General features: G+C 43.4%; 1 protein-coding gene across 1 annotated transcript in view; it reads right to left on the reverse strand.

Annotated features, from left to right (window-relative positions):
• Positions 1-25,422, reverse strand: part of ANKFN1 (ankyrin repeat and fibronectin type III domain containing 1) — a 214,456-nt gene that overhangs the window by 182,724 nt on the left and 6,310 nt on the right. The window contains exon 2 of the mRNA XM_058172899.1: positions 4,902-4,998. The gene's annotated coding sequence lies outside the window, so the exon portion shown is untranslated. The remainder of the gene's footprint in view (positions 1-4,901; positions 4,999-25,422) is intronic.

The raw sequence follows: 25,422 nt of genomic DNA on the forward strand, positions 1-25,422 counted from the left end.
GCCACGATTTAAAAAAGATGTTGAGACTCTAGTAAGGCTGCAGAGAAGAGCAACAAAGATGATTAGGGGGCTGGAGGCTAAAACGTATAAAGGTTATTGGAATTGGGTATGTCTAGTTTAATGAAAAGAAGGATTAAGGGTGACATGATAGTAGTGTTCCAATATCTCAGGGACTGCCACAAAGAAGAGGGAGTCAAACTATTCTCCAAAGCACCTGAGGTAGAACAAGAAACAATGGATGGAAACTAATTAAGGAGAGAAGTAACCTAGAGCTAAGAAGAAATTTCTTGACAGTTGAACAACTTGTCTCCAGAAGTTGTAGATGCTCCAGCACTGGACATTTTAAAGAAGAGATAGGACAATCATTTGTCTAAAATGGTATAGGGTTTCCTGCCTAAGCAGGGGGTTGTCTATTCTGTTCTGTTCTGTTCTACTCTCCAACACTAAAATCCAAAAGCATCAATGCTGTTGCTAGCGGGCAGCCCCAATATCATTTTAAATTTTAATTTTATATCTTCAAACATTACTGTACATTAATAACCAATCCATGTATCATTTCCCCGCCCTTCCCCCCCCTCCTCCCCACTCCCCCCCCCCAGGACTTCCCAGAGCAAATACCAGGTATTATTACCAACAATCACAAGCTAAAGTATACAAAATATACATAAACTCCCACCCCTCAAAACTTTAAAACTTTAAATCCCCTCACAATAAAAATAAAGAGATAAGAAAGAATAATAAAAAAAGAAAAGAAAAGAAACAGTACCAACTTCACATATTACTTCTTCTTACAATCCATTTTTTAAAATTAATCCATCTTCTCAAATTCAGATTTTTTCCACTTGTATATTCCTTCAAATTTCATAAGTCCATTTCTTAAATTACAGTCCATCTTCTCAAGCTCAAATTTTCATCACTTATATATTTCTTCAATTGTCATAACATTTAATGTCCATTCTTCTTACAGTCCATTTTAAAAATTTGTCCATCTTCTCAAATTCAAATTTTTCCCCACTTGTATATTCCTTCAAATTTCATAAGTCCATTTCTTAAATTACAATCTATCTTCTTGAACTCAAATTCTCATCACTTATATATTTCTTCAATTGTCATAACATTTAATGTCCGATCTTCCAATACTACTCCATGAATCAAATATCATTACGAATAAAGTCTCTCAAATACAATATTTCCAACTTAACTTCATAACTTTTACTGTCTATAAACATGTCAATTAAAACAAATAATCATTTTTTAAAATTTGCATTTATATCCTGCCCTTCTCCGAAAACTCAGGGCAGCTTACATCCACAATATAAAATCATTACATCCACAACATTATCTAAATTCATAAATTTTACTTTCCATCCTTCACAATTAAATAATATCATCCCATAAGTTTATACCATATAAATAGCAAATAACAAAAATCCTATAATTTATATCCTAAACAAATCAATTCCAAAAATTAACCATAATCATTATATTCACTTCTTAAACATTCCTCCCCTCTCCTATTCTATTTTCCATCATTTCCAAACCAGTTAACTTAGCATCTAACAACAAAGGATTCCCACTCTTTAAAACATTAATATAGAAGTGTCTTGCTTTCTTAACTGAACTAAGAAAATACTTTCTGCCTCTAAAATTCACTGACAAACCTATTGGAACTTCCCATCTAAAATATATCTGATGTTTCTTAAACTCATCCACTAAAAAAGCAAATCCTCTTCTCTTTCTTAACATTTTAGGAGGAATTTCCTTCATCATTTTTATATCTTGTCCCAATATTTGAAATTTATTTTTATAAAAGGCTTGCAAGATTTCATACCTAATCTTTTTAGTTGTAAAATAAATAACTACATCCCTTGGTAATCTATTTTGTCTTGCCCACCAAGAATTAACACGATAAATTCTTTCAATATTAATCTCAAAGTCTTCTGGCTCCACACCCTTTATCTGAGCAAAGGCTTGCGTAAAAACCTCTTTTAAATTTTCTTTCCTACTTTCCCTCAACCCCCTCACCCTTATAGTATATTCCATTAATCTATATTGTAATATTACTCTTTCTTCATCTGCCCTATCTACCTTTGCCTGTATATCTTCCATCTTATTATCTAAGTTCCAATTGTTTTGATTCTTTTGAATTTCCTCTATTTTCCTTTGCAACTCTAAATTAGCTTCATTAATTTCTTCAAAATTATCTTCCATCTGAATAGAAGAGCTTAATATTTGCGAAATTGCATCCTTTACCATTTTCATTTCCCTCTTCTGCTCTTCCACCACTTCCTTAAAATCCAACATCTCTTTCTCTATTTCATCAAATTTTTGATCTATTTCTGAAAAACGAATCTCCAAAAACTCCTGTAAAAAATTTCTTAATTCCTCTTTAATTCCTCCTTTTAATTTTCGAATCTGAACTGAAGAAATTTCAAAGTTTTTAATGACTTTTGGTACTATTTGCTTAAAAGCCATTTTTTAAAAATATAACCTAACAACGGACAAAAAGAGGTTAAAAAAGAAAAATTCAAAAAACTTTTCTTCTAAATCACTATAATCCCAAAGAAGAAGAAAAAATATAAATCATAAAATTCTCATTTCGTCCATTTAGTCAGTGTTTTCTTGTATATCTCTTAGTTCCACACCATTTAGTTAATAAGCATTTCCCTAATTTTCATTTCCAATACACACATTCCACAAAACGCCATTTGCTTTCTTCTCTCCTATCTTCGCAACAAATTTATCTTCAGGGGCTTGCAGTCTTCTTACAAACAAATGCTAGAATTCCAGTTTCTGCTCTATCCGTGTTACAATCCATCACAAATCAATTTCTGCCATGGAGACTGGACGCTACGTTTTTTTTCTGCCAAAAGGCAGATGCTCTCCGAGTCTGGAGCTTTTCAGACTATGGAAGGAGCACTCCCCTCAAGCCTCCAGAAACTTTTTCTGTGGCTCTTTTGGGTGTCTCAACTTCAGCCTGAATGCTCATCTCTCCCTCTTTGCCCAAGGGGGAGATTTACAAGCACAACTTATTTTATTTATTTTTATTTTATTTTATTAAATTTTTATACCGCCCTTCTCCTGAAGGACTCAAGACTCAAGACTCAAGACTCAAGTACAGCCAAGATAAAACACGAAATATATACAAATTATTATATATACAATTATATACAAATATATACAAATTAACTTAAGGCACTCTTGTTCACTTAGGCTTTTTGTTAGGGAAGTGGTATCTACCGTCTCTTGATAGTGGTCTATTATAGTCAGCTCATAGAAAGTATACGTTTTTAGAGATTTCTAACGTTTTATTTTTTTTATGACGTTTTATTCTAGTTTGATTTTAACTGTAACCTTGTTGTTTGTTTTTATTGGAATATAGCCAAGTTTCTAAAGAAAAATAAAAGGCAAAAAAAAAGCATCCAAATGCTTCTGAGATGCTCAGACAATTCTCATTTCCCCAGCTGCTTCTTTATCGGTCCAATAGCAACATCTATTATTAACTTTTTTTTTTATCAACAGTATAATTTCTCAGAACAAAGCACAGTAGCAAATTCCTCACTGCTTTCTAATGAAGCCCATACTCCATATTGGCCCTAGTTTCTTTCCTCTTATGGGTGTCCTCCCTCAAGTGTCCAAAATTATGTGTATAAGATGACCAGGCTGAGCTCGAAGGAAGGGTCAAACATGTCATCAGTCATGAATCCCTGCATGCCCATAAGAGATCTAAGTCCAACCCATCTTGAATTCCTTCTTAACTACCGCTAATTTCCTTTGATTGTTAGTACATGTACTCCTTGACTTGCAACAGTTCATTTAGTGTCTGAAGTTACAACAGGATTCAAAAAAGTGACTTATGGCCGTTTTTCACACATATGCCTGCTGCAGCATCCCCCATGGTCATGTGATCAAAATTTGCATGCTTGGCAACTGGTTCATATTTATGGCAGTTGCAGTGTCCTGAGGTCATGTCATCACCTTCTGTGACCTTCTGACAAGCAAAGTCAATGGGGAAGCCAGATTCACTTAACAACCATGAAACTAGCTTAACAATTTCAGTGATTCACTTGACAACAGTGGCAAGAAAGGTCATAAAACAGGGAAAAATTCACTTAACAAATGTCTCACTTAACAACAGAAATGTTGGGCTCAATTGGGGTCGTAAGTCGAGGATTATGTGTAGTTCTCTAGAAACTATTCACATTAGGCTGCATTACTATTGCTATTGGTCTTCTCATCATTCCTGTCGCCCATCTCCTCCCACTTGTGACTGTATGACTAACTTTGTGGCTTGTATCCTTGTGATTTGTATTGATATTGATTGTAGGATTCGATCGCTTATTGTACTGTATGACTGTAACTGGGTTTGTGCCTTGTGATTCTTGATGAGTGTATCTTGTCTTTTTATGTACACTGAGAGCATATGCACCAAAGACAAATTCCTTGTGTGTCTAATCACGCTTGGCCAATAAAGAATTCTATTCTATTCAGATTCTTGTAGAAAAATTAAGCTTGCAATAAATCTTTATACACATTTGAACTGCCTGAATTTCCCAGCGCTTGACCCTGCATTTCACAAAACCAGTCAGATGCAAGATACTATACCTTGATTAAATTTCTCAGCTTTTATTTATGCAATTTCTGGGCTTTAAACATATTAGTTATTTCACTTGTGCTGAAAGACTGATTAACAACAACCACCATCACAAGAAACAGATCCACCTCTCCCATACCATTCTCTGTATTGTATTGTAGTTGAAAATTACTGAGGTTGTAGTTTCAAGACTTCTGGAGAACATTATATAAGGATGCCTGGTCTTAATGCTAAGCTACAAATATAAACTATTGTAAAATCTGGGCGAAGCGATATGAAACATGACATACTTGTTACCACCACTAACCTGGAATCAGCTCCTATTGACATTATTCCATGTGTGAACTCTCCTTAGATGTCCTCTGAAGTCCATGAGAAGAAGAATGAGGCAAGGTTTTATGTTCCTGTAAACCAGCATTATAAACGATTACCAATGTTATTAAATACTTGTTTAAAACAAAATGCACATGATGGGATAAGACTACTAAGGTATGAGGCCTTTGTAAAAGACATCATAAATATTTGCAAAAAAAAAAGGAGGGGAGGAGCAACTTCAATGGCTTAATTAAAGAAAGACTTATGTTCCTCTGTTAGGAATTAATTTTCTCCCGAGTCAAAATTTGGTAGGTTTTCAGCTCTTACTCAGTTCTCTGAACAATTTGCTGTACTTAAATAAAGTTTGAGAAAATGGATTAAATGCTACTGGAAAAAAAAACCCCAAAATGAAGTAAACCTATGAGTATAAAACCCCCACTTTTCCCTAAAACATTTATCTGCTTATCTTCTAGGTACAAAAATAGCATAATAAAACACAGAGAAAAGAACATATATTATTGAATATGACTGAGCATGTGTGCAAACATAAACATATTGTTTTACATCTCTTTTTACCCAAACTGCAGAAAAGGGGAGATCTGAACGGCTTCATTTTCCCTTCTCTGAAAAATGGTATATATTTTAACCAGCGGTGCTTTCATAATAACCGTATATTATTTGCACATGAACAGGTCTTATATAACTTTCAAAACCTCAAGAAATATGAGCAAAGATATTTCAAACATTTTTATGCCAACTGAGAACAGGCAAATTCAGGTAGTCCTTGACTTATGATTATAACTGAGCCCGGAATTACAGTCACAAGTTTTTATGGTTGTAAAGCATCAGGCACTGGGTACAACATTGCAACCATTTTTTTACAATAGTTATTAATAAGTGTGGCAGTCATTACGTGAACTGATTTTCCCCAATGGAGATTTTTTTTTGTTGAAGACCAGTTGTAAACACAAGAAACTGGCAAAAAATATTGCTAATCACTGAGCTAGTTGGCAAGAACCCAAAATGTGATCATTTAACTTGAATAAATCATCATGACTCTGAAATGGGTCATAAGTAGCTCAGGAGAGGTCTTTGAATGATCTTCAAAGGACCAGTTTTAAGTCCAGGACTACCTACAACTTTCAGTTATCCCAAAGGTGCTTTTTCAAGAGGCAAGGGGACTTTCTGGTTTTTCTCTGAAGGCATTTCGCTTCTCATCCAAGAAGCTTCTTCAGCTCTGACTGGATGATGGGGAATGGAAGGGTTTATACCCTTTGCTGGTCATTTGCATTCTTTTCTGTGCTGTCTGCATCTCAAACTGAAGCGCAAATGGTTCCTGTAGTCTGCAATTTTTCTGAAAATCCATCCATTCGAAGGGTGTTCAGCAGACAGCACAGAAAAAAATGCAAATGACCAGACAGAGCTGAAGAAGCTTCTTGGATGAGAAGTGAAACGTCGTCAAAGAAAAACCAAAAAGTCCCGTTGTCTCTTGAAAAAAGCACCTTTGAGATAACTATGACCTGGATGACTGAGAATCTCCATAGATATTTACATTTTCAGTCCAATTCTCAGGTTATGTTCACAAACATTGGTATCAAAGATGCAAAAACATAATTTTTGCTTGTTTGCCTCAATCGTATTCAATAAGTACAATTGTGTCTGGGGATGTATGAAATAATTTTTACGTCCATCCCACTTCGTTGTCTGAATTAGGCCAGCATTTCAACCTATTGGTGATCTTACCATTTAAGAAAAAAGAAAATAAAAATGGCACCTGCTTAAACTTGCATCTGCTCAGACCTCCCAGAATCCTTATGTGTCTTTCCTAATCTATTCGGGTATTAGTAAGATGGTTTAGGGCTTTTTCAGTTTTGCTGATTCAACAAGAAATGAAATGAACGTGTTAAAAGAAATTGCAATTGAATGAAAGTTACAGGTGATTATGGTGAGGGTTGAAAATTCCAGATAGGAGATAGATCTACCTGTTCTACATTTTTTTTTCCAATGTGGAGGCAGCTCTGCACACACATATGTTAGCTGTATTTCAATATCTCAGGGGCTGCCACAAAGAAGAGGGAGTCAAACTATTCTCCAAAGCACCTGAGGGTAGAACAAGAAGCAGTGGGTGGAAACTGATCAAGGAGAGAAGCAACCTAGAACTAAGGAGAAATTTCCTGACAGTCAGAACAATTAATGAATGGAACAACTTGCCTGCAGAAGTTGTGAATGCTCCAACACTGGAAGTTTTTAAGAAAATGTTGGTTAACCATTTCTCTTAAGTGGTGTAAGGTTTCCTGCCTGGGCAGGGGATTGGACTAGAAGACCTCCAAATTCCCTTCCAACTCTGTTTTGTTGTTGTTGTTGTTGTTGTTTAGTTTAGTTTAGTTTATTTTGATTTTTATACCGCCCTTCTCCCGAAGGACTCAGGGCGGTGTACAGGCAAGATAAAACCAACAATACAATATACAGGTTAAAATACCATTTAAAAAACTTATTTAAATTAGCCTGAAATTAAAATTACCGTAAACTAAAAACCCCGTTTAAAAATTAATAAAATTTCACATTAAAAAATCCAATTTAAGCCAGCCCGCGATAAAGAGATGTGTCTTCAGTTAGCGACGGAATGTCCGAAGGTCAGGTATTTGGCGTAAACCGGGGAAGCTCGTTCCAGAGTGTAGGAGCCCCACAGAAGGCCCTTCCTGGGGCCGCCAGCCGACATTGTTTGGCGGACGGCACCTGAGAAGTCCCTCTCTATGGGAGCGTGCGGGTCGGTGGGAGGCATGTGGTAACAGCAGGCGGTCCCGTAAGTACCCAGGTCCTAAGCCATGGGCGCTTTAAAGGTCATAACCAACACCTTAAAGTGCACTCGGAAGGCCACAGGCAGCCAGTGCAGTCTGCGCGGAGGCGGTGTTACATGGGAGCTACGCGTAGCTCCCTCTATCACCAGCAGCTGCATTCTGGACTAACTGAAGCCTCCGAGTGCACTTCAAGGGAGCCCCATGTGAGAGCATTACAGTAATCCAGCGAGAGGTAGCAGGCATGAGTGACTGTGCATAAGGCATCCCGATCAAGGAAGGCGCAACTGCGAACCAGGCGAACCTGGTGGAAGGCCCTCCTGGAGCGGCCGTCAAATGATCTTCAAGCGACAGCCGATCATCCAGGAGGACACCTAAGTTGCGCACCCTATCCTTTGGGGCCAATAACTGCCTCCAACAGCCAGCTGCGGCTGCAGCTGACTGAATCGGGATGCCGGCATCCACAGCCACTCCGTCTTGGAGGATTAAGCTTGAGCCTGTTTCTCCCCATCCAGACCCGTCGGCTTCCAAACACGGGACAGCACTTCAACAACTTCATTGGGGTGGCCGGGGTGGAAAAGTACAGCTGGGTGTCATCAGCGTACTGTTGGTATCTCACCCGAAACCACTGATGATCTCACCCAGCGGCTTCATATAGATGTTGAACAGCAGGCGAGAGAATCGACCCCTGCAGGACCCACAAGTGAGGCACCTCGCGGCCGACCTCTGCCCCCTGTCAACCCCGTCTGCGACCGGTCGGAGAGATAGGAGGAGAACCACGGTGCCTCCCACTCCCAATCCCCCCAACCGGCGCAGCAAGATACCATGGTCGATGGTATCAAAAGCCGCTGAGAGATCTAATAGGACCAGGGCAGAGGAATAACCCCTGTCCCTGGCCCTCAGAGATCATCCACCAATGCGACCAAAGCTGTCTCCGTGCTGTATCCGGGTCAAAAGCCGGACTGGAGCAGGTCTAGATAGACATCTTCATCCAGGTATTGGGGTAGCTGTCGCGCCACAGCACTCTCTACAACCTTACAAAGCGAAGGTTGGAGACTGGGCGATAATTACCCAAAATAGCTGGGTCAGGAGGGCTTCTTGAGGAGGGTCTCACCACCGCCTCTTTCAAGGCGGCAGGAAAACCCTTCCAACAAAGCGTTGATAATCCTCTGGAGCCAGCCTCGTGTCACCTCCTGAGTGGCCAGTACCAGCCAGGAAGGCACGGGTCCAGTAAACATGTCGTGGCGTGAAGCCTCCCCAACAACCTGTCCACGTCCTCGGGAGCCACAGGGTCAAACTCATCCCAAATGACTCAACAAGGCGTGCCTCCTCTCCCTCGCTTGGATCATCCCAATTTGGTCCAGACCATCCCGGAGCTGAGCAATTTTATCGTATAGATAACCACTAAACTCCTCGGCACGTCCTGCAAGGTCATCCGCACCTCCTGATGAAGGAGGCGGGTCACCAAACAGGCGGCCGGGCGGTTATCTGCCGGCGCAATGAGGGTGGGCGTGGGCGCCTCGCCTCCCTCATTGCCACCAGGTAGGTCCTAGAATAGGACCTAACTAGTATCCGATCAGCTTGACGACTGGATCTCCAGGTGCTCTCTAGGCGTCTTCTCCGGCGTTTCATCTCCCTCAGCCCCTCAGAGAACCAAGGGCCAGGACGAGATCTGCGCCGGGTCAGAGGCAAAGGCGCGACACGGTCCAGGGCCCCAGCCGCGCCTGTTCCCAGGCCGCGACTAGTTCCTCAGTCGTGCCGTGGGCCAGATCCTCAGGGAATGGCCCAAGCTCCGTCAGGAACCTCTCAGGGTCCATCAGGCACCTGGGGACGGAACCAGCGTATAGGCTCCGTCTCCCTGCGGTGGTGAGTGGCGGTCCGGAAGTCTAGGCGAAGGAAAATGATCAGACCATGACATTGGTTCTGTTACTAAATCACCCAACTCCAGATCATTTACCACTGTCCAGAGATATAAATCAGATCCAGCGTGCCTCCCCATGTGTGTAGGGCCATCATTTACTCGAATCAGGTCCAAGGCCGTCATGGAAGCCTGGAACTCCCGAGCTGCTGTCGATAACAAGCCAGCTGATGGCAGGTTGAAATCCCCCATGACTATAAGTCTGGGGGTCTCAACCGCCACCGCCAAATACCTCAACAGCTCGGGCAGGGCTGTGGTCACGCAGCAAGGAGCCAGGTCGATCAACAAGCCCAACTGATTCCTATGGCCCCACCTCACATAGAGGGATTCACAGCCGGCAATCTGAGGAACAGTGGCCTCCCACCAACAAACACAGTTGTTGTTGTTGTTGTTGTTGTTGTTATTATTATTATTGTTGTTGTTGTTGTTGTTGTTGTTGTTGTTGTTGTTATTATTATTATTATTATTATTATTATTATTATTATTATATCTCTGGTTTACCAAACTGCAACTACAGCCAGCAGCACTTTGGTCCTAATCACCTTTGGTCGATATGCCAACTGCCCTTTATTTCCAGAAGAGAATCAGTTTCACTGTGGGGTATATGAGAATGAGTTTCACTGGTAACTGGGAGAGCTGGTTCTCACATTAATAAGAAGTTTGAGGAGCCATTTCGAAAACAATCTAGAGTTGCAGAGTACCTTGCCTGCAATACAACCCCGTTACAACTTGCCTCCAGAAGCTGTGAATGCTCCAACACTGGAAATTTTTAAGAAGAGATTGGACAACCATTTGTCTGAAATGGTTTAGGGTTTCCTGCCTGAGTAGGGATTGGACTAGAAGACCTCTAAGATCCCTTCCAACTCGTCATTCTGTATTCTGTATCCTGTTTTCACAACGGACAAGTGTCTTCCACTTCACATTGAAAAAGTGAGAGGTGAACCAGAATCTTGCTACCTAAACTTAAGTGTGTGTGTGTGTGTGTGTGTGTGTGTGTGTGTAGGTCTTGGCGTATTCGGGTCTTTTCCTGTGTAAGGTTGAGAGTATCTTGGCGACGTTTCAATGAGGTCTAATAGGCACACAACAAGGACCACACTCACACAGAATGCTATGAAACAGCCAACTAATCTGCAAACATCCACTCCACCTACCAATCAAGATGCAACCACACAGCCAACCAACCCGCTTGCTGCAACAAAGCCAACACTCCCCATCTCCCCACCAATATTTATAGAGAGACGGCAGTCCTGACCACGCTTTGTTCGCACAAGCACGAAGCCGTAAGCACCAGCGTGAAGATGACGAATGAGACCTCATCGAAACGTCGCCAAGATACTCTCAACCTTACATGGGAAAAGACCCGAATACGCCAAGACCTACATACCTATACCCGTGAAAACCTACGACTATACAGTATATATATATATATATATATATATATATATATTGCTCCCAGAAGCACGAAGCTGAAGCCTGAAGATGACGACTGAGACTTCGTCGAAACGTCGCCAAGACACTTCCAATTTTACACGGGAGAAAACCCGAACAACCAAAGACCTACATATATATATATATATATATATATATATATGTAGAAACAGAAGTTAACAACCAACTTCCCTTCCTGGATGTCTTAGTCTACAGAAAACCCAATGGCTCCCTAGGACACACCATCTACCAGAAGAAAACACACACAAACCGCTATCTGCACGCACTCTCACACCACCACCCAGCACAGATCAACTCCGTAGCCAAGACACTCATCTCCAGAACAAAATGCTTAGCTGATGAACAACACCTAAAACCCGAACTAGACACTCTCACTAACGTACTAACATCCAATGGATTCCAAACAAATAAGATTACCAAGCTAATCCAAAAAGAACCCCCCACTAAAATCCAAGACAGAGAACAAGAAAATGGCACAGCCCTCCTCCCATATATAAAAGGCACCACAGACAGAATCAGCAAGATCCTCCACAAACACAACATCAAGACAGCATTCTGCACAAACAGAAAAATATCCACCATCCTAAGAAACCCCAAAGACAAAATTGAGTTAGAAAATCAAGGAGTATATGAAATCCCATGCACCGCCTGCCCCACCACATACATTGGACAAACCAACAGAAGAATAAGTGCATGCATTGAAGAACACAAGAACTCATTCAAAAAAGAGGAACCAACTTCTTCCCTGGTCCAACACTTTAAAGTCACAGGACATGATATTGACTTTAAAAAGACCAGAACTATCGCCAAAACTGAACACTTTAACAACAGAATAATCAGAGAAGCCATTGAGATAGAAAAACGCCCACACAGCATGAACAAACGAGATGATACCTCCGCCTACCAGCCATTTGAAACCCGCCTTATTGACAAACGAGTCCTTAACACGAGGAATGACACCAGACCCACACTCACGAGGTCCACACAGGATGTCACCACCGCACATCCACCCAGAAAGCAGACCCAAACCCACACTGATCATGAAGCACGACCAAGGACCACTGGGAAGTGGAGGTCCGCCGTCACGTGAAGCGAATCGCCTCCTCGTGGTCCCCGATGGCGGCGCAAGGGCTGCGTGGCGAAGTTAATGGGTCCGCCACCAGCTCCCTCCCGTCGATGGTCTCGGCGCTCATCGGAGGGTCTACGGAACCAAGGGACACCAAAATGGTCCACGAAGGCCCGGTCCATAAAGTTCGTGGTGGCCCCGAATCCACCAGCGCGTGTGCGGGATCCCTTCCGGCGGTCACCCACCCACACCGGGTGTCCAAAATCAGGTGCCGAGGGGCCCAGGGTCCACGTCGGCCATGTCTGGCGGGGCTTGGTCCGTGCCCGGCCTAGGGTTTCCCTGGGCGGGCCTGCCCATTCCCGACTGGCCAGGCCGGGATTCGGGGCAGGCGTCGTGCTCCGCGCTTCCTGGGGCATCTGGCGAAATGGCCGGGCTCCCCACAGTACAAGCACAGCCCCCTTGGCGCCTCGGCTCCGCTCCTGGGCCGTCAGGCGGGCCTGGCCGCTCCTAACTCCATGGGCTCCTCGGCGGCAGCCACAGGCAGGTGGCCGGGGGGTCGGCAGGTCGAGGAGGCGGCGGTCTTTGACGGTTGCGGGCGGCGACAGGGCAGGCGTTGCTGGAGGCAGGTGTCGGGCGCAGGCAGAGGGCACCAGGTCAGCGGTCGCGGCGCCTCCACCCGAGCCAGCTCGTCCTGCAGCTCTTCGAAGGCCCCTCTTGAGCGCGTCCGCTAGTGCCGTGTCGTTCCAGTCCGAATCATGGCACAGCAACGAATTCCGATGTACTCCCGGGCGGGGCCTTGTTGGATCTCTCCGAGCGCCAGGCAGCCGTCTGGGCCCGCACAGGGTCTTCATACATCAGGCGTGGTTGCCCCAGAACCCCTGGTAGTCCGCCAGCAAGGGGCTGTCCCTGAGCACCAAGGCGTGGCCCACTCGCAGCCTGGCCAGACAACAGGTTCATCACGAAGGCCACCCTGGCGGTCATCTGGAAAGTCCCCGGCCGCATTGCCATGTAGGTCTGGCACTGGGCCATGAAGGCCGGGAACATCTCCATCCGTCCTGAGAACTTCTCCGGCACGGTGCGGGCTGTGGCGCTGAGGAGGAGGAGGAGGAGGAGGTTGGACTGCTGGGGCATTCCCAGCAGCCAGTTGAGCAGTCAGCTGGGCGACTTGCTGTTGCAGTTGCTGGTTGTCTGTTTGTAGCTGCTGCACAATCAGCGCCAGCTGTTGCAGATCCATCTTGTAGATGTGTGAGTCAGGCAAGATGTCGTGTCCCACTCCTCCGCTGGCTGGGTCCGGGAAATCCGAATCAGGCTTGCCTCTGCAGCTCTGCCCAAAGTCCTAGCAAAGTCCTCAGAGCAGGCAGGAGACCAGTAAGTGACTTCAGCAAGATAAGTTTGACTTTTGCCTGACTCAGAGACTGCCAGAAAGTAGCTCCTTTATATAGGCCATGGGGTGGGGCTCCATGACTCAGCACTCATTAAGGCCTGCCCTCCTTCCCTCTGTTGCCTCCGCCTCTCCAATCTTCTGATGCGAGGTCACTCCAATCAGCTGTTCTTGGGAGTAAACCCTCCTCAGGCTCACCTGCTGTGGAGGAGGGAGGGTCTAGCTGCTCCGTTTGCCTGGGCATGGAGTCAGGGCTGGGGCAGGGAGATGCTCCTTCTTCTGCAGTTTGTGGGGGCATGGAGCCAGGACTTGGGCCGGAAGGCATACATTCCTCAGTGTTGGGGAGCAGGTAAGAAGACCCCGGCTGCTCTGAGGGCGGGCAAGACACAACAAGCTGACTGAATCGGGATGCCGGCATCCACAGCCACTCCGTCTTGGAGGGATTAAGCTTGAGCCTGTTTCTCCCCATCCAGACCCGTACGGCTTCCAAACACCGGGACAGCACTTCAACAACTTCATTGGGGTGGCCCGGGGTGGAAAAGTACAGCTGGGTGTCATCAGCGTACTGTTGGTATCTCACCCCGAAGCCACTGATGATCTCACCCAACGGCTTCATATAGATGTTGAACAGCAGGGGCGAGAGAATCGACCCCTGCGGGACCCCACAAGTGAGGCACCTCGCGGCCGACCTCTGCCCCCCTGTCAACACCGTCTGCGACCGGTCGGAGAGATAGGAGGAGAACCACCGATACACGGTGCCTCCCACTCCCAATCCCCCCAACCGGCGCAGCAAGATACCATGGTCGATGGTATCAAAAGCCGCTGAGAGATCTAATAGGACCAGGGCAGAGGAGTACCCCCTGTCCCTGGCCCGCCAGAGATCATCCACCAATGCGACCAAAGCTGTCTCTGTGCTGTATCCGGGTCAAAAGCCAGACTGGAACGGGTCTAGATAGATGGCTTCATCCAGGTATTGGGGTAGCTGTCGCGCCACAGCACTCTCTACAACCTTCGCAACGAAGCGAAGGTGGAGACTGGACGATAGTTACCCAAAGTAGCTGGGTCCAGGGAGGGCTTCTTGAGGAGGGGTCTCACCACCGCCTCTTTCAAGGCGGCAGGGAAAACCCCTTCCAACAAAGAAGCATTGATAATCCTCTGGAGCCAGCCTCGTGTCACCTCCTGAGTGGCCAGTACCAGCCAGGAAGGGCACGGGTCCAGTAAACATGTCGTGGCGTGAAGCCTCCCCAACAACCTGTCCACGTCCTCGGGAGCCACAGGGTCAAACTCATCCCAAACCGACTCAATAAGACGTGTCTCCTCTCCCTCGCTTGGATCATCCCAATTTCGGTCCAGACCGTCCCGGAGCTGAGCAATTTTATCGTATAGATAACCACTAAACTCCTCGGCACGTCCCTGCAAAGGGTCATCCCGCACCTCCTGATGAAGGAGGAGGCGGGTCACCAAACAGGCGGCCGGGCGGTTATCTGCTGGCGCAATGAGGGTGGGCGTGGGCGCCTCGCCTCCCTCATTGCCACCAGGTAGGTCCTAGAATAGGACCTAACTAGTGTCGATCAACTTGAACGACTGGATCTCCAGGTGCTCTCTAGGCGTCTTCTCCGGCGTTTCATCTCCCTCAGCCCCTCGGAGAACCAAGGGGCCGGACGAGATCTGCGCCGGGTCAGAGGCCGCAAAGGCACGACACGGTCCAAGGCCCCAGCCGCGGCCTGTTCCCAGGCCGTGACTAGTTCCTCAGTCGTGCCGTGGGCCAGCTCCTCAGGGGAATGGCCCAAGCTCCGTCAGGAACCTCTCAGGGTCCATCAGGCGCCTGGGACGGAACCAACGTATAGGCTCCGTCTCCCTGCGGTGGTGAGTGGCGGTCCGGAAGTCTAGGCGAAGGAGAAAATGATCAGACCATGACATAGGTTCTGTTACTAAATCACCCAACTCCAGATCATTTAGCCACTGTCCAGAGATATAAATCAAATCCAGCGTGCCTCCCCCCATGTGTGTAGGGCCATCATTTACTCGAATCAGGTCCAAGGCCGTCATGGAAGCCTGGAACTCCCGAGCTGCAGTCGATAACAAGCCAGCTGATGGTAGGTTGAAATCCCCCATGACTATAAGTCTGGGGGTCTCAACCGCCACCGCGGCAAGTACCTCCAACAGCTCGGGCAGGGCTGTGGTCACGCAGCAAGGAGCCAGGTACGCGATCAACAAGCCCAACTGATTCCTATGGCCCCACCTCACATAGAGGGATTCACAGCCGGCAATCTGAGGAACAGTGGCCTCCCACCAACAAACACAGTTGTTGTTGTTGTTGTTGTTGTTATTATTATTATTATTGTTGTTGTTGTTGTTGTTGTTGTTGTTGTTGTTATTATTATTATTATTATTATTATTATTATTATTATTATTATTATTATTATTATATCTCTGGTTTACCAAACTGCAACTACAGCCAGCAGCACTTTGGTCCTAATCACCTTTGGTCGATATGCCAACTGCCCTTTATTTCCAGAAGAGAATCAGTTTCACTGTGGGGTATATGAGAATGAGTTTCACTGGTAACTGGGAGAGCTGGTTCTCACATTAATAAGAAGTTTGAGGAGCCATTTCGAAAACAATCTAGAGTTGCAGAGTACCTTGCCTGCAATACAACCCCGTTACAACTTGCCTCCAGAAGCTGTGAATGCTCCAACACTGGAAATTTTTAAGAAGAGATTGGACAACCATTTGTCTGAAATGGTATAGGGTTTCCTGCCTGAGTAGGGATTGGACTAGAAGACCTCTAAGATCCCTTCCAACTCGTCATTCTGTATTCTGTATCCTGTTTTCACAACGGACAAGTGTCTTCCACTTCACATTGAAAAAGTGAGAGGTGAACCAGAATCTTGCTACCTAAACTTAAGTGTGTGTGTGTGTGTGTGTGTGTGTAGATCTTGGCGTATTCGGGTCTTTTCCTGTGTAAGGTTGAGAGTATCTTGGCGACGTTTCAATGAGGTCTAATAGGCACACAACAAGGACCACACTCACACAGAATGCTATGAAACAGCCAACTAATCTGCAAACATCCACTCCACTTATCAATCAAGATGCAACCACACAGCCAACCAACCCGCTTGCTGCAACAAAGCCAACACTCCCCATCTCCCCACCAATATTTATAGAGAGACGGCAGTCCTGACCACGCTTTGTTCGCACAAGCACGAAGCCGTAAGCACCAGCGTGAAGATGACGAATGAGACCTCATCGAAACGTCGCCAAGATACTCTCAACCTTACATGGGAAAAGACCCGAATACGCCAAGACCTACATACCTATACCCGTGAAAACCTACGACTATACAGTATATATATATATATATATTGCTCCCAGAAGCACGAAGCTGAAGCCTGAAGATGACGACTGAGACTTCGTCGAAACGTCGCCAAGACACTTCCAATTTTACACGGGAGAAAACTCGAACAACCAAAGACCTACATATATATATATATATATATATATGTAGAAACAGAAGTTAACAACCAACTTCCCTTCCTGGATGTCTTAGTCTACAGAAAACCCAATGGCTCCCTAGGACACACCATCTACCAGAAGAAAACACACACAAACAGCTATCTGCACGCACTCTCACACCACCACCCAGCACAGATCAACTCCGTAGCCAAGACACTCATCTCCAGAACAAAATGCTTAGCTGATGAATAACACCTAAAAACCGAACTAGACACTCTCACTAACGTACTAACATCCAATGGATTCCAAAGAAATAAGATTACCAAGCTAATCCAAAAAGAACCCCCCACTAAAATCCAAGACAGAGAACAAGAAAATGGCACAGCCCTTCTCCCATATATAAAAGGCACCACAGACTGAATCAGCAAGATCCTCCACAAACACAACATCAAGACAGCATTCTGCACAAACCGAAAAATATCCACCATCCTAAGAAACCCCAAAGACAAAATTGAGTTAGAAAATCAAGGAGTATATGAAATCCCATGCACCGCCTGCCCCACCACATACATTGGACAAACCAACAGAAGAATAAGTGCACGCATTGAAGAACACAAGAACTCAGTCAAAAAAGAGGAACCAACTTCTTCCCTGGTCCAACACTTTAAAGTCACAGGACATGATATTGACTTTAAAAAGACCAGAACTATCGCCAAAACTGAACACTTTAACAACAGAATAATCAGAGAAGCCATTGAGATAGAAAACGCCCACACAGCATGAACAAGCGAGATGATACCTCCTGCCTACCAGCCATTTGGAAACCCGCCCTTATTGACAAACGAGTCCTTAACACGAGGAATGACACCAGACCCACACTCACGAGGTCCACACAGGATGTCACCACCGCACATCCACCCAGAAAGCAGACCCAAACCCACACTGATCATGAAGCACGACCAAGGACCAGAAGCCAGACCGCAGCTGCAACATTAGCCATTTCAAACCCCTCCAATCCATACATGCAGCAGACTGACACCCACTATGAAGATGTAGCACGACCACAAAGCCAAACAACAGCTATGCAGCTCACCAGCTCAAATTCCCCTGCAACACAGACTAAATTGAGCACAACCAAGCCCCCACCCAAACAGGACACACCCCCAGCCAATCAGAGCACAAAAAAAACCCCAGCCAATCAGAGCACAGCCAAGCTCCCACCCAATCAGTTCAAACCCCCACTAGCAGTTAAAAGGAAGAAACAGCTGCGATCACACATTGCTCCCAGAAGCACGAAGCTGAAGCCTGAAGATGATGAATGAGACTTCGTCGAAACGTCGCCAAGACATATATATATATAGTTAGTGTTTTCATGGGTATAGATATGTAGGTCTGTAACCAGGTCGTTACAACACAAAAGCTAATGGGCACACAACTAGGATGCTGCGAAACAGCCAACTAATCTGCAAACACCCACTCCACCTACCAATCAAGATGCAACCACACAGTAACACTCACACACATACATACATACACACATACATACATACACATTTTTTTAATTTGAAAGTAGAATACTTGCGGGAATTCTTGGGTCCTAATCATAATCCTCTTTCTAATAAATATTACAAATCAAGTTCTTAAAAAATTGTTCTTGTATAAACTGCTTTTAGTCTGACAGGAAGCTTGGCAATAAATTACAAATATGACAATGAAGATGCACTTATGTGGGAACTGTCTTTGTAGTCTAGAAACTTCAGGAGGTTTGTTGTTAAAAAGCTATCCCAGAAGGTCTACCGTGCACTCCAAAAGAGGACATTGGGTCACCACCAAAAAATTGAATGTGTGTGTGTGTCTTTAAATTATTTAATGGCAGGTTATTTAAAGTGAATAATACAAATTATTTTTCAAATGAATGCATTAGTAAATATTCAATTTTCTCATAAGTACAACCTAGAAACAATGCTTAAATATAACTTTAAAAATAATTTTAAAGCACATGAATATTTATACAATAAGTAATCAGGAACAGTAATCAGTAAATGAACTCATTTGCAAAATCAGAAAGCAAATATTCTCAAATGTTGTGAGGCCCTATTGGTTTGCGAGGCCCTAAGATATAGCCCGTTTAGCTTATGCCTCAGTCCAACATCATCACTGCATGCCTTAAGTCAGGGATGTCAAACTCATGTTGTCACATGACGTATCGCGACTTTTTCCCCCTTCACTAAACCGGGCATGGGCATGGCCAGAGTGCGACGCATCTGACCTGCGGGCTGCAAGTTTGACACCCCTGCCTTAAATGCAGGCTATTTGAACACATGTTTCTTTCTACGTGAACTTCCCATTTACAGAGATCGTCTGAGGAGGCTTCCCAAGTGAGGATAGGCCATGCACTACTGCAAGAGGGCAAGAACATATATTGTCCTCAGCCCATTCTCAAGCTGCTAGGAAGATGACCTCAACCTGCGTTTTCCTTTTTTCTCTTAATAAGTAGCTTTTTTCCTCTTTTGCTGGTACATCCTTCATTCAGCTTTTAAAAGGGCCCTTAATTTGAAGAGGGTTTTATCTGGATCATTTGCTCATCTAAATTAGCTGTATTTGTTTCCATTTTTTATTTTAACAATTGTTATAATCTTTGTTTTAATGGTGTGTGTGTGGTTTTTTTTAAAATTCTCAGTGGAGAAACTTTAGTGGTTGGGGGCATATATTATGCTTGCTAAAAAGATAAATCCCCATTCCACCCTAAGGATTTGCACTGGGAAAGTACGGTCTTCAAAGAAATAAAAACATTTCCTGCTCCTGGTTTAAGCTATCAAAGAAAAACTATCTGGTTTTTAAAAGGCATTTTATCTTCTATTCTTTTAGGAGACATAGACTGCATCTGAACATCATTGCTGCAATTGAGCTTAGAGGTCTCCAGGAAAATTCCCACACTTTAAGCATGCAGTCTGGGACACAGTGGCTCAGTGGCTAAAATGCTGAGCTTGTCGATCGAAAGGTCGGCAGTTCAGCGGTTCGAATCCCTAGTGTGCATAGCGGGGTGAGCTCCCATTACTTGTTCCAGCTTCTGCCAACCTAGCAGTTTGAAAGCACATAAAAAATGCAAGTAGAAAAAATAGGGACCACCTTTGGTGGGAAGGTAACAGCGTTCCGTGCACCTTTGGCGTTTAGTCATGCCGGCCACATGACCACGGAGACGTCTTTGGACAGCGCTGGCTCTTCGGCTTTGAAACGGAAATGCGCAGCGCCCCCTAGAGTCAGGAACGACTAGCACGTACGTGCGAGGGGAACCTTTACCTTAACCTTTAAACATGCAGTCTAATACAATTTACCTCAAACATTGGGGACGTCCTCTCATGCTAACGCTATTGACAGCAGAAGGAAAGAGGATTCACCATTCAGTGAACCAAGGAGCTCAGAGAAATGCATACCTCATTCTGATTAACATCAACTTTGTAAGGGAATCTTGTACAATGGGAAATTTGCCACAGGTCTCAGAAACCCACCATGTGACCTTTTGCAAAAGGAAAAACCGCAACAGGCACACAGGGGATTAGGCCTGGTGAATTGCGGCTTGTGTGTGCTATCGTTTCCTTTCCGAAAGCAAACTGCCTTCAGCGCAAGGGAAGAACATGCTGATATTAACCTGAAGTTGCTGATTAATAGCATCTGTATCAGTTCATGCTCATGCTATCAACTGATTAGCTGAGGAACTATTAGAGGAACTACACCGTTTGTATTCTTAAAATTTTGGGCTTAGACAACTTAGAACTATGCCAACTTCAGTCTGACCTAAGCATAGTACATAAAATTATCTACCACAATGTCCTACCTGTCAATGACTACTTCAGCTTCAACCACAACAATACACAAGCAAATAATAGATACAAACTCAAGGTAAACCGCTCCAAACTTGATTGCAGAAAATATGACTTCAGTAACAGAGTGGTCAATGCGTGGAATGCACTACTACTACCCCCAAAACTTTAAGCTTAAACTGTCTATTGTTGACCTCACCCCATTCCTAAGAGGTCTGTAAGGGGCATCCATAAATGAAGCTGTGCCCCTACCGTCCCTGTCCTAATATTCCTTTTTACTTACTCTTTTCATGTATCCAAATTAATGTTTATACTTTTACCTGTTATCTTATATATGATTGACTAGATAAATAAATAAATAAATAAAAATATTTAAAGAAGAAAGTTCTACTCAGGAAAAAAAAAGTAACTGGGAAAGCATATTTTAAAAATCTCCGCCAACTACTATTTTTTTTTTATTAAAGATCCATGGAATAATTTGAAGGAAAGAAATGTGTAAAAATCTGGGATTTTTGCAGAAAACCTGGAACAACGTAGCACGTTTCAAACTATATGCATTTCATTCCCAAAGTGAAGATCTTTGTGCTTCATTTTCTCCAGAGTTTGAATAATCACCCAATGCTGATAATTAATGCAAAATAAAGCAAGCCCTTGAGACCAATCTGTACTACATTTTACATTTAAAATTGCAGTGTTGTACGGTAGTGCTTTGAACTTCACATTTCCAGCAGAATCAGAGATGAAAGCAACTACAGTGCTACAAATTTCTGTTACTCGATACTCGAACACACATTTTTACTTTCTCTGTGGCTCAGGTAAAGAGGGGAGGAGGGAGAAGAGCATGGCAATGCCCTGCAGTGCAATTGGCTATGTTTGAGACCGAAAAACCCAGTCTACTGTTGTTCTCCTTAGTCTGTTCCATCAATAGCAATTTGAATAAACAGGGCAAAATCGAATGCTGCTTTGTGCTGAGCTTACACACCATGGCAAAGTAATTTGTTCAAGTTTTGTTTTGAAAAGTAGATTTCTCTATCCTTTATTCTACCTGATGGTACCGAAGTATATGAAACAGCGCTCTCTTATTTTCTCTTTTAAGTCAAAGAAACCAGCAGTAGCAATTTACTACCGAATAACAATTTGCAGGTAAGAATAAGCAGTCTGGAATTCTTTCTAACTCCCTTACTGACAGCAGCCACAGGAGGCATCTGCAGACCACTTATGAGATAATGTGAGCTAAAGCCAAGTCGATTAATAGGACTCCTGGCTGTTTTGTTTATATTTTGTCTCTTCTTTCTACGGTATGGTCTTTGGTGCTGTGATTTTTGAGATTATTATTTTGAGACTATTCCGTATTTCAAGAGGATACGGCAGGGTTTAATTCCCGCATACTTGAGAACAATAGAAACTTGCTAAGCCTTATCTGAGAAATAATTTCCTATATTATTTCCTATAAATGATTGCTTTTAATTATTATGTAGCATTTTGCAGCACAGGACAAAGAGCACAATTCCACTGATATAATTGGAAAGGTGTGCACTGACTGAGGTGATATGAAAATTAAACCGATAAGTAATACAATACAAAAGGCACTAAGGTGTGAAAGCAATTATAATGAGATAGTTATTCAGTATCAGTTATGCATGAAATGATACTAACTTTTTGGAGAAACCATTGCTTTACTATTCTATGATAGCCTATCTATAATTTTAAAGACTCTTTCTTTTCCAAGAAGAATCCAGGAATTTTTTTAAAAAAAATAAAGAACAAAAGATATCTCAATAATCAGTGCTTTGTTTGTTTATTTTTTTTAAAAAATCCAATATTATTCATATGCCCTTATATTGTTCAGGATAACCTACTATACCAATCCAAGGCTTGGCAATGAATCACAGATCTCCTGACACTTAATACTTTGTCAGCTTTTCAGTTTGACTTGGCAGAAGATTGACAGATGTTTCCTTTTATTTTTTAAAAAAAATCCAATATTATTCGTATGCCCTTATATTGTTCAGGATAACCTACTATACCAATCCAAGGCTTGGCAATGAATCACAGATCTCCTGACACTTAATACTTTGTCAGCTTTTCAGTTTGACTTGGCAGAAGATTGACAGATGTTTCCTTTTATTTTTTTTAAGTAGACAAGGATGAAACCAAACAGAAGAGTTGATTGACTCCTGTCAGTGAGAAGATGCAAATAACTTTTATAGCCTTGAAATTTAAATTTGTGGCTTCTTCTTCCTATCTTTCTGCACACATGGTACGGTGCATGATGTGTCAGGGTTCTGAGTAAGGCATCCACCAAAAGCAGAACTCTGAGGCAGGTAGAAAGAACATGTCAAAGAACATGTTTATTGGACCCATCATATCAGCGCAGCTAGTGAAAACCAACTCTAAAAGTTCCTGCAGTTTTTCTCCTAATGAAAAGAGCAAATATTCCCTCCCCAGGTGTCACTGGTCACATTGTCCACTGAAGGTAGCTGGGAGGCTGCTTGGTTACTCCTTTGCTATTTGTTGGGATGACCTTGGTTCCCACAAGAAAACTTTTTGTTTTGACCAGTAGCCAGTCTATCTGCTTCCTCCCTCCCTTCTCCCTTTCAAAGTTCATGGCAACTATGAGGCAGGAAAAAAATGGCTTCATCCAAATCAGCTTCAGAATTGACATGATGGTCTTGAAGCCATCTCTGACTTAGTATTACCTGGTATTACAGGTTCAGTTTAACCCCCCCATTAAGTATCATGGCTATGAAATATTTTCATAGCCATGGTCCCCAACCCCGTGCTGCAGCCCACTACTGGGCCTTGAGCGTTTTGAAACTGGGCTGCGGAAGTGATGGGAGAACATGTGCACATTTGCGTGCATCCCCATTCACATGAGCAACAGGTGAGCTAGACTCCCACTTTATTCTAGTAAGACACAATTCATGTACTGCCCCAGAAGAAGGGTTAACATTGTTAACATCTTTGGTATTCTCATTCCGAGAATTTGCTGATTCACGTTTGAATTGCAAGGTTGGCTCTGAATATTTGACACTTATGAGTATAATGACTTAGAAGAAAAAGATAAGACCTTGATACGTGATTTGGGTAGCTGGCTAGTAAAGGATGAGTTGGCACACATACCAAAATCTCATAAATCTATCTTCCTGGTATATCTTTTTCATACAGGTTGAGATTCTGGGCACAATCTCAAGGGAGATCATCAAGGCCATTTGGCTTGCCACAAATTTAAATCTCTAATTATTTTTAAACATTTGATTTCTTTCTTCCTTACATCTAAAAATGACTGAAATCTATCTGTTTTATGCTTGGACATAGGCACCATGGGCCTTTGAGTCTGTGTAGATAATGAGGCTTTATAAGTTGGATATACCTTTGAATTTGGTTCTTGTGCTGAATCAAAGCTCCAACAAACTGGAATGATCAGTTAAAGTAAACAAAGGAAGTCTCACTCCAAGTCTCTAGTCCCATAAAATGACCATTGATGGGGCAATGATCCATTATCCCTCTTCCTCAGTTGAGAACACGAGAAGTAGCTATAGAACTGGGTTCCTGATGATGAAACACCAGTGTGAAGGAGGTAATAAATCATGGAGCTAAATAGAGAGACTGAGGATATAGAAAGACAATGGGACTAAGTTTGAGAAAAATCCCAGCAGCCTATGCAGAATTGAATAAGGACTCTTCAAGACTATTAATCAATCAATAAATTAATTGTTTAGTTATTTATCAAATTTTTATGCCATGATCTGCTAAAGTGGCTCTAGGTGGCTTTAAAGGTAAAGGTAAAGGTTCCCCTTGCACATGTATGCTAGTCGTTCCCAACTCTATGGGGCAATGCTCATCTCTGTTTCAAAGCCGAAGAGCCAGCGCTGTCCGAAGGTGACTCCGTGGTCATGTGGATGGCATGACTAATTGCCAAAGGCGCACGGAATGCTGTTACCTTCCCACCAAAGGTGGTCCCTATTTTTTCTACTTGCATTTTTACGTGCTTTCGAACTGCTAGGCTGGCAGAAGTTGGGACAAGTAACAGGAGCTCACCCCATTACGTGGCACTAGGGATTCGAACTGCTGAAGTGCCAATCTTTTGATTGACAACCTCAGCGTCTTAGTCACTGAGCCACCGCGTCTTTTATTATACTGTGTTTTATTATATTGTATATTTTATTATATTTTGGTGGCTTACAAGTAAAAAAAAAAAGACAGGTAAAATTAGGCGAGTTAAATAGAAAAGCTAAAAACCAAGATGAAGGGTGGCCTGAAGAAAGGCTATTCCCATCAGGGTGGGACGGCTCCTCAGATACCCTGGACCCATGCCATAAAGGGTTGAGACTAAAGACTAATGCTCGAGACTCTAACTTGCTCATAGTTTAATGGATGTTAATGGATGAGGACTGCAGTGTTTTTCACAAGAAGCAGACAAAGCCAGTGCTTCAGGGTAATAAAATAAACCTATTGTGTTTTACCTTCTATTAATAATATAGACCTATTGTCTTTTTATGGAAGAGCAGAAAATATTAAATCTAACCTGGGGAAATTGCAATAGTGCAAGCATTTTTTCCCCTGCAGGACTAAAATTGAATGCACATTTTTTTGGGAACAGTGTTACGACAATGCTGAGTAAGGA

This window comes from Ahaetulla prasina, chromosome 2, assembly GCF_028640845.1.
Source record: "Ahaetulla prasina isolate Xishuangbanna chromosome 2, ASM2864084v1, whole genome shotgun sequence".
Classification (NCBI taxonomy): Eukaryota; Metazoa; Chordata; class Lepidosauria; order Squamata; family Colubridae; genus Ahaetulla; species Ahaetulla prasina.